This window comes from Centruroides vittatus, unplaced genomic scaffold, assembly GCF_030686945.1.
Source record: "Centruroides vittatus isolate TY-2023 unplaced genomic scaffold, ASM3068694v2 contig_5, whole genome shotgun sequence".
Taxonomy (NCBI): domain Eukaryota; kingdom Metazoa; phylum Arthropoda; class Arachnida; order Scorpiones; family Buthidae; genus Centruroides; species Centruroides vittatus.
The window spans coordinates 2,351,753-2,364,722 of NW_027122286.1; the positions used below are offsets into that span (position 1 = coordinate 2,351,753).

Consider the following 12,970-nt stretch of genomic DNA (forward strand, 5'->3'; position numbering starts at 1 on the left):
CTGGTGGACAGTCAACAACTTCCTTGTATCACAAAGCGACCACCTGGATTTGAATTATCCAGAAATCTTTGGAGTGTGTTAAATAGAATTCAGACCAAACATGGGTTATGTGGGGACAGTCTTTTTAGGTGGGGAAAAGTCGCATCCCCACAGTGTGACTGTGGTGCTGGAAAACAGACTATACATCATATCTTGAAAGATTGTCCAATAAGATCTTTTCTGGGACAACAGAGTGACTTCCTGATTGTGACTGAAAGTGCTCTAAACTATATTTCTAACTTAGATTTACATTTATGATTTGTGGTCTTTTTTCTGCTTCCTGTTCTTTTTACTAATTAGATGTGTAGCCATATGCTAAATAAATAATACTTCAAACAATTATACTACTTTGCAAATTCATTGGAAAAATGCACAAAATTGCTGTGTCAAACTTATCACACATGTGGTGAAGAGAATAGACCAAGCTTGTCCCTTTTATATTTATGGGCCAAATTAGAAATTTACATATATTCAGTGAGCCATGAAAGTATCTTATATAAATATTTCAAAAAGTTCAAAATATGAATATCGAATTTTAATAACAAATATACAGTATATAATTACAAAAAATACTGTATTATTGACAATAAAAACAAATTATACTCACATAAAATAAAAATAAATTCAATGTGATTTTTGACATTGCCTTCCTTTTATAATATTATCAATATCTGTTTTTATGTACTAGTCTTAATTCTAAGAATGTTAGTTAAATACGAATCACCCAACCTATTTCTTTCAGCAGTTTTGATGTTTTTCGTGCACAAAAAGAATTGTTTAAAACAGTATGTACTACCCCAAATGCATAATGGTTTTCTAGATAATACAATTTTCTAACACCAATTACGTCACTACTACATCAAAGTGTATCCACCAAAACAAGAACAATTTTTATGATATACTTTACCAAATTAAACGAAAATGTACCTAAAAAATTTAGGGTGCAGTGGGCCACGACGCGGCCTGCGGGCCGGACATCCCCGGAATAGACTTTATTAAGAGACATTATTTCCATTTCACATTCAGACACGGCAGAAATGCATTTCGGGCAATTTGCCCCTCTTCAATCCTCATTTCTACAATTATAACTCTGCATAATAAAATACATTAAACGTAACATTTGTTTATATTACATACATGCAAAACCCGGATAAAAAATGAAGGTTACCAAAACAATATTTGCTCACGACTCCTGGATAAAGGCATAGAATTAAAACCAAAGCAAGAAAGAATGAAAATATTTTGCAAGTATTTAAAATTGCAAAGATTCCTAAATCTAGATTTACATAATCAATATTTTCACGTTAGTGCATAATATATTTAACCATCAAAAGCTATCCAATGCTTACAAGAAGGAAGATTCTACCGGAAAATTGTGAATGAGTAATTCATTTTTAATAATAATAAAATAATATTAAATACATTTTATGGAGTTAATAAGTTACATTGATTTAAATCGGATCCTATAAATTTGGCAAATCTACAAGACAGTAAGAAAATGAATGAAACCTTCGCAAATCATTAAGTAAATGATTTATTTCGGTTTTATCAATCTTATCACTTGATTTATTTTTATTTTTATTACCAGTTTTAAGAAAAAATATCAAACAAACTCTTCCTTGTCATGCATTGTGAATACAATTACAGGCCTTAATTGCTTGCAAATGACCTTTAAGGCTTCATCTTAATTCAAAATAAACAATATTTTATATAAGCAATTATTGGTAAATTTTAGTTTTATTGAAATATTTTCTAAAAAATTAACTACTGATAGGAAAAAACTGACCTAATTTGTTCAAAATTCTGATATTTTTAGTTGTTTATATTAAAATATAAGTAAATTGTTCAAAAATAATGCATTAAACTTCAAGAATAAATAAATCAATTGTATATAATAATATTTACTATGAATTTCCTTGAGTTTAGGTTCTTTAAGGATAATAACGTTTACTCATAAAAAAAAAGGGCAAATTTATTTACCGTTTAGTTGCGTTTATTTAAAATCCAGAATTGTATGTAATTGATTCTGATATTGAGAAAAAAAACGTTCCGATTTCACTTGAAATTGATATATTTTTGGTGTTTGAAAACAGGAAACAGAAGATACAACAGGAAGAAAATCATAGAGATCAAGACAACTCCCATCATCCTACAAAATTACATTTTCGTTAAATTAATAATTCAATTTTTTTCTGTAATTATTTTTATTAAGAATTAATTTAGTAGATTAAAAGTTAAATTTTTAAATTTAATTTAAATCTCTTCCTCTTTATTGATTTATTTTTTCACTTTTTACTTTCCGCCCTGTGAACATTAAGAGGGCTTTTTTAATCATATTTTTTTTTCCTTTATCTTTTTGCTCTTTCCGCTTCGTGGGTATTAAGTGGACCTCTTTTAGCGAGCCCATTATGGGTTCGGCCAAGCCCACAATGGGGCGGCCGGGTGGTGAGAGACGGGGCAAAAACCTCCCGGGATTGCTGGACTAGATTCGATCTCGGATCCCTAAAACCGCAGGCTGACGCCTAGTCGGCCGTCCAGTCGTCCCTCTTTATTGATCAAAATCAAGTAACGTGGAAATTTAACTTTTTATAAAATAACTTACGTATTGTTTAATTTATAAGAAAATTGAAATTTGAAAGTCTTTTCTAAGAGAAACTATATGAATTTCATCGTAAAATAACAAAGACATTAAACGTATCATCAAAATAAATTAAATTTAGGAAATATGTTAAAGGTTTCCAGCAATCTTTATATAACTCCCTTAACATGATGCTTCGTTTTAACCATGCCTGTCAAACAGTCTCGCTCCTAGAATGACCGTCTCGCAAATACCATAATTTGTCCCACAAACACAAACTGTATTTTTGGTATTTTTCAAACAACATTTTGGTAACAGTTTAAAATATCCTAAAATTGTTGATTTTTAGAACATAAACGCGTTCAATGAAGTAAATTTCAAAAAGAAGCCGAGACTTGCGTGCTTTTTAACAAAGAAGTATAAGTACTTATGTTCTCGAAGAAGTGGAAACGTCTTCCTACAGTTTTCAAAGAGAATTTTGATTTTTTTTTAATTTATAAATTATCCCTCGAAGTTTGGCATTTGTCCTTTCTTTTCAGACTATGTCGTCTCCTACTGTTACAATGTATAGTTTACTAGATTTGTTAAGACAGTCCTATTATCAAATTAATCCGCCGTTGGACAGAATTAGTCAAAGTGTGGCACTGTGTGAGGATCGCGAATGTGGTATACAAAGAAACTGGTATAAATATTTACAACAGGATCTTTTATTCGCGTATATAGATACAGGAAGGGTTGTGGGATGCCAGCTATAATATCTCTATCTCTAACACAGGTAGTATTAGTACGGAACCCGACAAAAATATAATGATATAAGCCTCAGGTCTCGTGACGACTATTCCGATACATAGATAATTATTTTACAAAGGGCGATTACAAACGTATATAGACCTTAATTCTAAACTTATAATTAATTACAACTAATGAAGAATGATAGAAGAATTTATGACAATAAAATAACTGATAGGAGAAGAAAAAAAAAAGAATGGGTACCCAACTATTTTGGTGCTAATGCAATGAGGTGCACATAACGGTACATATAACGGTGTAGATGACGAATCTCTTCTTAATCACGAGAAAAAAAAACAGTCAACACTTTCACTACACATAAAGTTCTCTTTGTCTTCACCCACGTGGTCTCGAAGACGTATTCGGGAGCTTTCTCGTTCTCGTCTTTCCTCCTTCAGCTCTGACTCAAAAGTGACTCTTTGTCTTGGTTCTACCCCTCAGGGCTGCGTACAGTCCTATTGTCCATAATGGGGTCAATTATTGTTAAGCCGTTAAGCACCGGTCAGGGAAGGGTTCCAGGAAGTAAAGATAATATGAATAGGAAAGAGAAGGAAAAATATATTCTAAGTTAAAATAAAATATAACTATATATTATACAAATGGCATTTAGCCACATATGCCCCCCACGAAACAGTCAGTTACCGTAGTGTAACCTCCGGTAATCGACTTTTTTGTTACGAAGATGGTAACTGTGGGTGGGGCCAGGCTTGTCACTACCTCCCTTACAAAGGTGTTGATAATCGTCCAAAGTTGTATCTTCAGATTGTTCTTTTTGCTGGTGATCTTGAACTGGAGCGGTTGGAGTATACCGGAGGTAGGCCAAAGGAACATCGTAGTCCTCTGTCTCACTATCCTCTACGTCACTAACAAGAGGGGTTGTCTTGTCATTTCTTTTCAAATTATGTGACTTTACAGGAAAAAAACATGGTTTCAACCTGTCCGAATGGACAGCAAACTTTTCACGGCGCGCGTTACCCTCTAGTTCAACTGTGACGGGTCCTAAGATACGAGAAATTCTAAAAGGTCCCAAGTATTTGGGAGAGAACTTTCCATGTTTCTTTGTAGTGCTTTTTCTCAACAACCATACCCTCTGTCCTGCTGCCCAGGTGCTATAACTACGGCCATAATTTATGCGTTCTCTATTAAGGGAATTCTTTTGCTTGCCATACGCGAAAGCGTTGTCACGTATAATATTCAAACGGTCAATCCATTTGTTTTTCTGGTTTTCATCCCCATTGATCATAGTATCATTACTAGGGAAGGTCCAAGGTAACCGGGGGTCGTAGCCATATAAGAGGAAGGACGGAGCCTCTCTAGTGGAAGCGTGAGTTGTATTATTATAGGCAAAGGTCGCAGGGTTAACGAATAAGTCCCAATCCTTATTGTTGCCGCCCGATATGCGGGAGATGACGCTACAAATGGACTTGTTGAACCTCTCACACACCGAATTTGAGCATGGACGATAAGCAGTCGTCATGTTATGCTTGGTGTGCAAAAGCTCACAAGTCTCACGGAAAATCCTAGAAGTGAAATTACTGCCCCTATCGGATATGATGACCTCTGGGCAACCGTAACGGCACACAATGTGATTGAATATAGCGTCACTAATAGATTGGGCTGATTGATCCTTTATAGGGACCACCTCTGCGTACCTAGTAAATATGTCGATGATAGTGAAGAGGTACCTATTCCCCTGTGGAGTCACACGAAGGGGGCCAACGATATCAATGGCTACTTTTTGGAAGGGAAACTCTGCCGTTTCAGTCTGTTGAAAAGGGGCACGATGCCGATGCAAATTAAATTTTTGACAGGTTATACACTCTTGAATAAAATGGCGGACTAAAGTGCGAACATTACGGATATAATAATGGCGATCAATTAGGTTGGCAGTTCGCTCTACACCAAAATGACCTGCGACATCCGAGTTATGAAAGGCCTTAATAACTTCGCTAACCATATTAGGGCCGACACAAGGTCGCCTCCAATGACGTAACCTGTATTGATCAGGCTTAACGTGAACCAATACGTTGCCTTCTAACTGAAATTCAGGTTGGATGCCATCGAAAGAATCCACGGGTTCGAGTGTACAAATTTTTTTTAGATTCTCCTTCATTTTAGAGAAAAACTTATCCTGATCCTGAGACTCGACGACCCTCTCCCAGAAACTACGATCCTTAGCGCTCACATTACAATCTTGTGTATATCCAAACTCTCCAATGGGAATCTCAGGGCGCGAAAGCCAGTCAGCAACCGGGTTTAAATTTCCCTTGATATGACATATATTATAACTATAATCAGATAATTCGATTGACCAACGCATCAATCTCTTGTTGTGATTTTGCATTGTTTTGATATAAGTTAACGGCTTGTGGTCGGAATAAATATTTACTTCATGGCCTAGGATGATTGGTTTAAAATGTCGTAGGGCTAGTATAATGGACAGACACTCCTTTTCAATTGTCGAATATCTGAGCTCTGCCCCATGAAACTTTTTGCCGAAGTAACCGATCGGGGCAAATTTTTTTATTCTCATCTGTCCCAGAACAGCGCCAGCACATAGCTCCGAGGCGTCGGTATATATATGGAAGGGTTCAGAGAAATCAGGGTGAACAAGAACAGGGGGTTGAGTTAATAAAAGTTTGAATTTTTGAAAGCTATTGTCACAATGATCATCCCATTTGAACTTTATACCCTTCTTAGTTAAATTGGTAAGGGGTGTTGCGATCTCTGCGAAATTTGGAATGAAGGCGCGGAAAAACCCAACCATCCCCAGGAAACTCCTAACTCCCTTTACATTTACAGGTGGGTTGACATTAAGAATGGCACTTACATTTTTTTTGTCAGGGAGGATGCCGTCACGTCTAATTATGTGACCTAAGTACGAGACCTCTTCTAATATGAATTTGCTTTTACTGGGGTGTAATTTCAAATTAGCGCAGTCCAAGATGCTTAATATCTTATCAATAAGGGTAAGGTGTTCTTCAATAGTTTTTGAAAAAAGGACGACGTCATCTTGAAAGACGAAGCAATTTATTCCAATAAATTGGCCGAGGAGCTTAGTCATAACATACTGAAAATACCGGCCGCTGTTTTTTGCTCCCTGGGGTAAACGGCACATTTGATACTTTCCCCAGGGAGTGGAAAAAGCAAATATAGGCCTCGCAGAGGGGTGAAGGGGGATCTGAAAGTAACCAGATTTTAGGTCGAGGACAGAGAAGTATTGGTTGCCATGAAGCTTGCTAAGAATTTCATCCACTCTGGACAGGGGAAATTCCTGGGGGCGAGTTACTTCATTGATACGTCTCAAATCTAGAGTCATACGCAATTCCCCGTTATCTTTCTCCACGACATGGATTGGGGAGTTCCATTCTGAAGTGCTTTCCTCAATGATCCCTGCTTCGACATAAGAGGATATTAACCTTTTGAGCTCCTTTAAATAGCATTCTGGGATCCTATATTGACGGACGTTTATGGGGACTGGGGTCTCGATAATGGGTAGATGTTCAAAATCTTTCGTGCCTTTTAACTCAGATATATCGGAAGCGAAGCAGTGGGGATGTTTCTTAAATATGTCAATAATTTTGGTTCTAACATCTTCGGTAAGCCCTTCTAAATTTGGTAATTTAACAGATACAGAGTTGGAACAGTTCAGTGAGTTACTAGAGGTGTTTAATCGTTGGGAGGACTCCTTCCTAAAAGCATCGTTAACCCTTTCCAGTAGTTCAGGGAGTTTAGATATAATGTCAACCCCCAATATGCCTTCATACTCCAAGTTCTCAGGAAACCTTATATAAGCGATATCTATAGGGCAAGTAATACACAAGAATTTTATTTTAGTATGAAGGAGGTATTCGCAACTATTCACCGCACCGCTAATACCCCTAACCCCGAAATTAGCGCTCTCAATGCTCAGGCCCTCTAATATTCTTCTAGGAATGGCCTCAACTATAGTCAGATCACATAAAGAATTTTCGGCACCAGTATCGACTAAGAACCTTACCTTCCTTCCGAGACTGGAGCCCTCAATTATGGGTAAACCCTTTTTGGAAATTATGACATCAGGGGTCAGATTAATTTCGGAATAGAGAGTATGGTCCTGACCTTCACCATACTCCTTGTTCAGTTTAAATAAATTACGCTTATTTCGGGTAGGACAATTCCGGGCGATATGGTCATGTTCACCACATATGAAGCAAGCACGGCGCTCGCTACGATTAGTATTTCCTTTTTGCGTTTGAATTAATCGGTTTACAGAATCAGCTAACAACTTAACTTCCTCTTCCAGGTTCCTTATACGATCTATTTCGTGCCCTTTTTCCTCTCCCGGTATATCTTCTTCACTACCTTGATTGTTAGGAGGATGTTGGGAAGCGATGTTGATGTTCCTCTTGTCAGCTGAATTACTACACTCAGCCTCGATCTGCTCCTCGTTTTCTGCGAAGTCAAACGCTTCCTCTAATGTTTTAGGATTGCGCCTCAAAACATTGGGTTTGATTCGATTACTCAGTCCTTTCACGAATCTTTCCAAGATAACATTGTCCCTCAAAGTTGCCATATTGTTATTTACTTTAATTGTCCTGGAGAACAACGTTTTAACGCGAATTACATAGTCCGTAACTGACTCGTTAACACCTTGTCTAATGCTCATAATTTGATCGATTACATTCCTTTCTTTAGGGGCCTTCCTTTCGAAACATTTTACAAGATCGCGTTTAATATCGTTAAATGAACCTGGGTATTGTTCGAGGAGGCAAAAAAATGTATTTAGGGGTTCCCCTTTCAGTTTTGCCTGGAGGACAGCTATCTTAACGTCGTCGTTCCACTCGGCCAGACGTGATATGTTTTCCACTGTCTGAAAGAATTGTTGGATGTTAACGGAGTCATTCTGGGAGTTCGAGAACGTGGGGATCATCCCCAGAAACCCAGTAACCACAAGAGGAGGATTGGATGTGGTCATATTGTTTGATGTAGTTGTCTCGACAGGACAGTTGGTCGCCATAATACCACAGACCTTTTTACAATAGCAAAAAATAATACAAAGTCACAGATCGGGCTACTGACCGAATAAATCACCGTCAGGATAGAGATAAGTTCACAGTCGAATTGGACCATTAATACTGGCATCCTGTCGCGGACGCCATTGTGAGGATCGCGAATGTGGTATACAAAGAAACTGGTATAAATATTTACAACAGGATCTTTTATTCGCGTATATAGATACAGGAAGGGTTGTGGGATGCCAGCTATAATATCTCTATCTCTAACACAGGTAGTATTAGTACGGAACCCGACAAAAATATAATGATATAAGCCTCAGGTCTCGTGACGACTATTCCGATACATAGATAATTATTTTACAAAGGGCGATTACAAACGTATATAGACCTTAATTCTAAACTTATAATTAATTACAACTAATGAAGAATGATAGAAGAATTTATGACAATAAAATAACTGATAGGAGAAGAAAAAAAAAAGAATGGGTACCCAACTATTTTGGTGCTAATGCAATGAGGTGCACATAACGGTACATATAACGGTGTAGATGACGAATCTCTTCTTAATCACGAGAAAAAAAAAACAGTCAACACTTTCACTACACATAAAGTTCTCTTTGTCTTCACCCACGTGGTCTCGAAGACGTATTCGGGAGCTTTCTCGTTCTCGTCTTTCCTCCTTCAGCTCTGACTCAAAAGTGACTCTTTGTCTTGGTTCTACCCCTCAGGGCTGCGTACAGTCCTATTGTCCATAATGGGGTCAATTATTGTTAAGCCGTTAAGCACCGGTCAGGGAAGGGTTCCAGGAAGTAAAGATAATATGAATAGGAAAGAGAAGGAAAAATATATTTACTAAGTTAAAATAACTATATCAAATTAATCCGCCGTTGGACAGAATTAGTCAAAGTGTGGCACATTAGTTTTTTTCATGTGACACGGCCATTCAACTTGCCTAGTCAAATTGAATGGACGTGTCACAATTATCAAACTTTAAAAAATGATGTATACAGGTAATTGTATGATGATGTGTAACAATTAAAAACAACCTTGTCCTGGTTTAACTGTTTGAATGTTGTTTTTTTTTTTTTTTTTTTTTTTTTTTTAATCTCTTTAGTTGGAACAGACAAATTTTCTCAAATTTTATATAGTTTTTAATAAAAGTAACTCCGAGCCTAATTGGAAAGTTTTTAAACTTTTATCATTTTTATTTTAAAAAAATGAATTTGAAAAAGATTTTTCAACTTAGAGAAAGAAAAGGTTTATCAGTATTGTTAAACTGTTTTCAAATTATTTTTGCATTTCGAATGAAGAATTTAGATTGAAAGAATTGGATTTAATTGATTCTGATTTACAAATGAAAACAATAAATTCGAAAACTACAGTAATTTAGGTCTAAAAAATGAATTTATGAAAACTAGGATCAGCGTAAAACATGAAATTTCTTTTTGGGCACTTTCTGCCTGATCTGTAATTTCTTAATACAAGAACATTTAGTCAAAATTTTGTGTTGGTTTGGGAAAAACCTATAAGTTCAAACAAAGTTCTTCGTTGATGAATTTAATAAAAACAGGAATTGCATAACCAGTTTACTGATAAAGCACTTGGAACTATGATTAGGAATATCTGATTTTCATTCCAATAACAAGAAAAATAAACAAATTCCATTTTTACAATTTCAAACAATTACAGTACTTTTCTTGGTCGCTACTGGTTTAATATTTATTCATATGTTAAACCGTTGTTTTAATATTTATTATATTTCTTTTTTCTTTTTTACTTTTCTGCTGTGTGGGCACTGAGCGGGTCTTTCTCCAAATCCCTTGTGGGTTCGACCAGATCCACATTCGGAACGGCGTAGTGTTTAAGGAACAGGGCCAGACATATCCGGGACAGACAGACCGCCCATGAAAAATTTTTGGAGTTGTCCGTCTTGATTCAATCTTTGGTTTCCCAGAGCGAGAGACTGATGCTTTAATCGCCTCGGTCATCCGGCTGTCAATCACATTAATTTGGAGAAAATTCGAATTCTTATACGTGATAGCAAAAGAATTCAATAATAGAAACCAAATGCATCTCATATTGTTACTTGCTAATTATAAAATTTTACTACATGATGTTCGACCGCCGAATGACCGAGAGGTCAAGGTGGCAGCCTACCGCTCTGGAGGACCCGAGATCGAATCCAGACAGGTCGAAAAATCCCCAGAACTTTTTCGAAGGGGTAGTCCGACCGGATATGTCTGCTCCCGTTCCTCACCACCCGGCCGCTCCATTGTGGGTCTGCCGAACCTATAAATGGGCTTACTAAATTACTAAGGCCTTCTTACTGCCCACAGAGTGGAAAGAGTAAAAAAAAAAGCTACATAATATTGAACATACTGTTAGAACTTGCATAACGACAGAAAATAAGTAAAAGTGTTTTAATTTTAGAATGAAAATTTTACAATATATCTTATACCACAATAATAATTTTTATAATTTTTTTTAAACTACGAGACATAATGAGTCATATATTCGGAAGATCACGAACCGAGTGCTAAATATTTACGAAATGACGTAATTGACCTAAATCCTATTATCCAAAATAATAATATTTTAAAATATTAACTTTTAACTATTAAACTTTTACATAGCATTAAAGAACAAATAAATATAAAAATTGAAAATTTTAATTAATCCTTCCTTTAATATATTATAATATTTACAATTAATTGTCGCTGTAGGAAGAAGAGTTATTGTAATGGAGGATGACACGTCTGTCTCGTACTCTGTTTTAAATGTTTGACGTTTAACATGATTTGTATGGATATTCTTCGTAAATAATAATTACTATTCGTTCAGGTATACTTATAAATATATTATTATTATATATTTTTTAAATATTAACATTTATCATTAAAGTAATTTACACATTTTCGTCTTTAATCCTACTAAGTTTATAAATTATTTATTTATTATAATTCTTTCTTAATTTGGATTAATTTAAGCCTTAAATTACACAAATAGACTCTTCAGCACTTCTGTTGTATTTACAATGATTTCACATTACTCAATTCTCTCATTTAATTAAAAATATGGCTCCATATTTAAATTTTTGGATGTTTTCAGTAAGAATTTAGCCACATGATTTTAGTTTTGAATGAGGGGGTCACTATTTGCCTCATTCACAGCTAGAATCTTGCCATGCTTTCTTTATATTATGAGGAAAGATAGATATTTACTATTTATGTATGATTGAAACAAATGAAAAAACAATTCTATACCCAATAAATTTAATACCATATAAAAATGAATATTGTTGCCCATACATATAAACAGTACATATACATAACAATATATAATACTGTATAATATAGCAATATCTTGTACAATTAAAGCGCCTCAAACATACTGTAAATCGAATTCAAATTGCTTTTCTTAGAATAAAAACTTTGATACTTTTAATAAAAATTGTAATACTTTTAAATTCTATGTCAATAACGACATGTAAACAAGAGAAATAATGATTGAGATGTGCCAGATTACTAATTAGCAGGTAATAGATAGGAATATAGTTTGAATTCGATATCAGTAAATCTCCAAAATTTGTTCTGAACTAATAATTTTTCACATTTTTAGCCCAGACCAATAAAAAAGAAATTGTGCTTTTTTATATATGTAATTCTTTGATTGTAAAAAACTAATTAACTTGATGACAAAATTATAAATAAATTACATAACATTACTACAAAGAATAGTTTCTTATTGACTGAGTTTTTCGATATTCAGAGCTAAAGAAATTATTTCAAAACAGATTGAAATTAGCAATAAAAATATCTATATAACTTTAACCAAATTTTTATTTTTACAAAAATTGTGAGTGATTTATCACACAGTTTTTTTGGGTTGTAATTTTTGTAGATGTTAGAAATTCTTTGCAGATAAAAAAAACATAGGTTAGGAATAATTATACTGTAATAAAATTGTATAATAATATATAATCTGAAATTGTTAAAATTTTAGCTCATATCTTATAGTCTATTATCTGAGATGAAATGTTTAAATTTTGATTCAGTAATTTCAGATGAATTATATAATGTATGAGAAATAAATATATCAAAAAACAATTATTTGATAAGCTGAATTCTTAATTATTAGTAATTAATCTACTATTTATTATAGCTTGTGAAGAATATTATATGTAATAACTAAGGCTATGGCATCTAGGCATTAAAAATCATATTACTGGTAGTTATAAATTGTACAAGTTATAACTATTTATGATTTTTAGTACCTAGATGTCCTACCCTTAATAATATATCTTGTAACATAACTAATTGAAATATTCCTTTTATCTTTCATTAATAAAAAATATAACAACTGGTTAGTTAATAATTGAGGAATAAACAGCTTTATATATGTTATGGACAAAGTGATTAATCGGGCATTATGAATAATGACCAAAAAGGACGCACAGTGTGATAAATATTGATTCATTTATCAAATTGACCGGTCATTATGAATATTGCTACCACCTAGTCGGGCAAAGTGATTTCTTAAAAAAAACTCCACTTATTTCATTTAGAAA

General features: G+C 34.4%; 2 protein-coding genes across 4 annotated transcripts in view; one reads left to right on the forward strand and one right to left on the reverse strand.

Moving 5' to 3' along the window:
* The window catches only part of LOC136978203 (zinc finger protein 675-like), a 32,104-nt gene extending 29,928 nt beyond the window's left edge, over positions 1–2,176 (reverse strand). The window contains exon 1 of one of the 2 annotated variants that reach the window (XM_067273855.1): positions 2,020–2,176. The gene's annotated coding sequence lies outside the window, so the exon portion shown is untranslated. The remainder of the gene's footprint in view (positions 1–2,019) is intronic. The other variant, XM_067273854.1, reaches the window with a different exon arrangement.
* Positions 2,177–11,126: 8,950 nt separating this feature from the next.
* The window catches only part of LOC136978210 (golgin subfamily A member 1-like), a 59,280-nt gene continuing 57,436 nt past the window's right edge, over positions 11,127–12,970 (forward strand). For both annotated transcript variants that reach the window (XM_067273867.1, XM_067273868.1), the window contains exon 1: positions 11,127–11,244. The gene's annotated coding sequence lies outside the window, so the exon portion shown is untranslated. The remainder of the gene's footprint in view (positions 11,245–12,970) is intronic.